The 5,658-nt window shown below is 43.0% G+C and overlaps 1 non-coding gene across 1 annotated transcript; it reads right to left on the bottom strand.

The window, feature by feature from the left end:
* Positions 1 to 427: 427 nt before the first annotated feature.
* Positions 428 to 546, bottom strand: LOC145398878 (5S ribosomal RNA). The gene has a single exon (XR_013897210.1). It is a non-coding gene; the product is annotated as a 5S ribosomal RNA (ribosomal RNA).
* Between the last annotated feature and the right edge of the window lie 5,112 nt (positions 547 to 5,658).

Genomic DNA, 5,658 nt, shown 5'->3' with positions numbered 1-5,658 from the left:
CTGCAAACAGCAGCTGCTTCAGATTCCACTCCACCATCAACATTCACAAGACTCAGACCTCCACCTAAAACTTTTGCATTCACCTCCCTTACAACACCATCCATTTAAATATTAAACAACAAAGGCGACATCACACATCCCAGTTGCAGCCCCACTCTCACAGGAAACCAATCACTCATAGCATTTCCCACTCTTACACACCCTTTACTGTTTACATAATCTTCACCCATTTTAGTAACCTACCATCAAGTTCATACAATCGTAAAACAGTCCACAAAGCCTCCTTATCAATTCTATCATATTCATTTCATTCATTGCCAGATGCCATGTATCCCAAACGGGGTGGCCAAGGGCTTAGAGTTAATTGTTTTACAGGGAGGGGCACTAATCCTCCACCAACCCCACTAGACACGTAGGGAGAACGTTATGCGAACAGCATCTGGTGTTCCCAGGCGGTCACCCATCCAAGTACTAACCAGATCCAACGTTGCTTAACTTCGCTGATCGGATGGGAAGCGGTGTACTCAAAGTGGTATGGCCGTTATGCTTTCTCTAAATCCATGAATGCCCAAAACACATCCTTGCCTTTCGCTAAATACTTTTCACACACTTGTCTCACAGCAAACACCTGATCCAAGCATCCTTTCCCTCTCCTAAAGCCACACTGCTCATCACCAATCACTCCCTCTGTACTCTAACTCTCATAATTAACACTCTACCATACACCTTACCTATCACAGTCAACAGACTTATACCCCTAAACGTAGTACATTCATACTTATCACCCTTACCTTTATACAACGGGACCATACAAGCACTTACCCAGTCAATTGGCACCATACCTTTCACAAAGCACACATTCAATAATCTTTCTAACCAGTCAACAATAGTCACTCCACCACCCTTCAGGCATTCCACAGCACACCCATCCATACCTGCAGCTTTCCCTGTTTTCATCTCCTTTACTGCCTTCTCCACTTCCTCCTTCGTGATCAAAGAATCATTCAACTCTCTCCCAACCCATGTATTCCTTGCACCCTTCCATCCGCCACAATCTCGGCCACCCTTTCCTCCTCTACATTTAACAATCTTTCAAAATACTCTGCCCATCTCTTCCTTACTGCATCCATGTCAACATCCTTCCATTCTCTGCTTTTACTCGCTCTTCCTTCCCAGACTCTCCCTTTCACACCCTTTTCACCTCCTTCCAGAACATTTTCTTATTCTGTTAAAAATTCTCAGTCAGCCGCCTACCCCATCTCTCATCTGCTGCCACTTTAGCATTACGCACAGCCCTTCTCGTCCTATTTCTCTTTTCCTTATACCTCTCATATGACATCCTGCCTCTGGAGCCACACTTCATATGCACGTCTCTTTTCAGCCACAGCCATACTTACATCCTTGCACAACCGTTCACTTCCTTTTCTTGCACCACTACCCACACGTCTCACACCACGCACCTCTTCTGCATGGCCCACCACAGCTTAAACAACTGCCATTCCCCCTCCACACTGCCATTTTCCTGATCTTTCACTGTGTTCCACTCATCTTTCAATTTCTCCTGATACTCAATCATTTTCTCTCTTTTATCCAACTCACTTTCAAAATCTCCCTGCCACACCTAACCCTCCTAGTTCTCACCCATCTCTTACCTACTCTTACCTTTCCCTCCACCAGGTAGTGGTAAGAAATACCTCCTTCCTCCCCTCTCAGAACTCTCACATTCAACAATCTTCCTATTACATTCCTGGACACAACCACATAGCCCATCAAAGCTCTGTCAACAACCCTTCCACCCTCATGTCTCACCCATGTATACTTATAGATATCTTTCTTTTCAAACAGCTTATTTCCAATCACCATCTCTTGCTCAACGCACATCCCTATCATTCGTTCCCCATTTTCATTTCTTCCAGGCATACCAACTACACCTTTAAATGCTACATTCCCCACTCTGGCATTCAGAACTCCCATCATTACCACATTCACATTCACTCCAAAACTCTGCAGTCACTCATCAACATCATTCCAGAAAGACTCTCTCTCTTCCTCATCCCTTTCATTACCAGGCCCATATGCACTCACAAACACCCACAACTCTTGTTAAAATTTCCCTTTCACCCACACCAGTCTCGATGACAACTCCTTCCATTCAATCACACACTGCTGTACTTCCGGACTCACTAACAAGGCCACACCTTCTCTTGCCCTTCCACTGTCAACGCCTGACAATCTTCCATTCACACTTCCAAACATAGACTCACCCTTCCCTTTCATCTTCGTTTCACTCAAAGCTAACACATCCAACTTTCTTCTCATAAACATTCTCCCAATCTCCTCCCTTTTAGCCTCAATCGTACTACATCCACGCACATTCATAGACCCAATCTTCAGGTACGGGGATAACTCAATCCCCCATCCCTTTCTCTGGCCTGTCTCTTTTTAGGAACTAAAAAACAGAGAAGGGGGTCCCTAGTCCCCTCACCCCACCCCTTTTAGTCGCCTTTTAAAACATGCAGGGAATACGGTGGCAGTATTCTTCCTAACACAACCTGGCCGCAGAGTAGTAGTACCACTCCATAGTGTGGCCAGATTGTGTCCCCCCCCACCACAGGGGGAGGACACAATCTGGATACATGAATAAAAAGAAAAACGCAAAACTTTCTCTTTTATGGTTATTTCTTTGTTTATTTTCGTTCTTCAGAATTGGTCAAAGGGCCAAACAAAAACGACCCAAGAGGCGAATTTGGCCCACCGACCGCCAGTTGAGTGGCCCTACGGTATAAACTTCATCACCATCATCCACCCTTGATATAGGGTTGCTTGCTTCCTGCCTCAAATTATGGCTACTTCTGTCCACATTAAACCCTGCATTGGTCCTGCAGAGGGATGATTTCAGGTGGTGGCATGCTTAAAACCAGGTCACTCAACTGCCTGGTTGTACAAAATTCCCTCAGCTACTTCCCCGTCCAAAGAAAGAAGGGGAGGTAAACTGCAGATGAGCTTAAGTCTGCAGCCCACCGGGATCACGTTTCAAATGAACTTAGGGCTACAAATGCTACTACTACTGCTGACCGCTACACTACGGCAATGTATGCACTCTATTCTTCTGCCTCCAGATGACTGTATTGAAAATGGAGATGTTTGGTAATGAAGGCGTTAATGACTGTGACATCTCGTACAATCATTTTGAATAGTCTCCTCAAAGCTTAATAAAATCGTCTGTAGGTAGCAAGTATAAAGAGAATGAGGCATCGCACTGAAGTTATAAGTAGATGTCCGTCCTTTGCCCCTGATCGCACTGCATAATAAATAATCCTCCATTATTCTCCTTGGCCCGTTTTCTCATAGGTAAAGAGGTTCCCTGACATCTCTTCCATTGCGAGTTGTTTTTGGATATGACTGAGTAATATTCCTTTGTAGGTTATTTATGCAGATTATGGCAACATCAGAAAGATTTATATAACACAGGCGAGGTCAGTAAGGTGTAAGATATTAAATATATCGCATTGGAAAACGTGTTAGGGAGTTTCATTAACCACCAAACATACTGGCCTTCAGAATATATCATAATGACATTGACCTCATCCATAGACCATTACAGAATACAGCATATAAGTTTTAAGTGGGCAATATATGCAACAGGATTGAAGTACTTCCCTAACACCTTTTCCTAAATGATTTGTTATGCTTATTGCACCTTACCATCCCATTACCATATAAATATTTCTAGTATCACGGAACTCTGACTAAATAGTGTACAAAAGGATATTAGCAAGCCATATCCAAAACTAAACTGCCAAGGAAGACGTGATAGGAAGCCTCCTTTCTCGACGAGAATACGTGCCAAGGACACATGTATGTTCCCTAAGTTTAACCAATACATAGCGGGAAAATTGAACCATCTGAAACACGCAATAGTAAATATAGGGTTTTTCATTGTTTTTCGTCAGATGTAAATGTTCTTCAGACGGAAAAGAGAAGTTGGTTGTTTCATTTAAAAAAAATATATGTCGGTGCACACTTGGTGCGAAACAGTCTGACACCACGAACGATGGCTACTAGAAACTGCCCATTAATTTTTTTCCCCACGATGGTTAGCCCCTTTTTTTTAGGGGGCTACAAATTTCATGCTTTTAACATTTTTCCAATCGATGTTGTTATATCAGCAGCTTAACCCTTGTAAGGTAATCTTGGTTTTATTACTATATTAGGTAACGTGGGGTCTGACAGACCCCACGAAAAAAAAAAATAATAATTCCGTTTGAGATATTTCAAAATTCTTCAATACATAAATAATTCAACCCCTTATCTGTAAATAGGACCAGAAAAAATAAAAGTTTAATAAAAAATATATATATATATATTTTTTAAGTTTATACAAAAATGGTTAAATTTTAGGTATAAAAATTTTATAATTAAATCTTGCAAAATTGAAAAGTGATATCATGATTCCTTGGGTGGTCTGCAGTAGACCGATGTTGGGACCTTTTGTATACAAAAGGAGAAAGACAGCAAATTGAAATAAAAAAATCACAAGAGGGCTCAACTAAGGTTACATTATAGGTAATCTGGGGTCAAACATACCCCAATGGCTCTATAGAGCAAAATCAGAGCCAGTTACACCTATGACCCCATCATCCCCATGAAGAGCATCACTAGGCAGGAAGGTAATGAGACGGACAGATCTGTAGACCTTATGCTCATATTTTTTATAATTAAATTTCAGGGACTGGGGTCTCTGAGACCCCACATTACCTATCTAGGGTTAATGTTGACAAAGAATCATTCTTGGGACTGCACAAACTATAATAAATCAGTTCGGATATCATCGTGCCGCTCCTGAGCGAAGCAGTTTTTAATGACTGGCCTTAACCATGCTTACTTCATTTTTAGTCACTACACATATTCGGATTTGAATACTACTGATCTTGGAATGTATTCATGGGAGAATTCTGTTGCCTTTTTAATAGTTTTAAGTGCGTAATTTAACATCCAAATCCCGTGATGCATCATACATGGAGTCACTGACACATACACGGGAATATCTTCTGTCTGTGCCATGGGCCTCATTGTCTCTTTTGACTTGGCAGCATTACAGTCTAAGGGGATGAAACCTTTACATCCATTGCCTTTTTTAACGTTATGTTTCCCTCTGCGTAGTTTTCCACCGCGTGGTCTGTTCTGGATGTGACCCTCCAGCCTCCATTGCCTGATCCACCTGCTGACGGTGGCAGCACTGGTGCCTGTCTCCCGGGCTATGGCACGAGCTGACATGCCGCCCACCCACAGCCACACGAAGTTCACGCGCTCACTCAAGCTGGTGGACCGAGGGAACTGCATTCTGGTTCTGTGGATTGTATTGCAGTCAGTAAAGAGCTCACATATCTCGACCTCGATAGACGTCCAGTATAAAACATAGGCAATGCTTTGCTGTTGCAACCCTCCACTGACCAAGCAAGTACCCCCACATCCCTGCACACCAAACCATGCGCATAATGGCCTTTACCCTGTAGGCTATAACACAGCCCCACTGCGGGGGGTCACCTTGACATGATGGTGGGGCTTGAAGTGTGGTTGGCAGTGCCACCTATTTGGATTCCTGCTTACCTTTGTAGAGTTCGGCATTTATCGGCCTCATGAACCAAGCACCCCCTA

This window comes from Coenobita brevimanus, chromosome 46 (assembly GCF_032717465.1).
Source record: "Coenobita brevimanus isolate Jiangsu-jjx chromosome 46, ASM3271746v2, whole genome shotgun sequence".
Taxonomy (NCBI): domain Eukaryota; kingdom Metazoa; phylum Arthropoda; class Malacostraca; order Decapoda; family Coenobitidae; genus Coenobita; species Coenobita brevimanus.
Note: the sequence above shows the minus strand (reverse complement) of the source record. Positions and strands in the feature narration are given on the sequence as shown.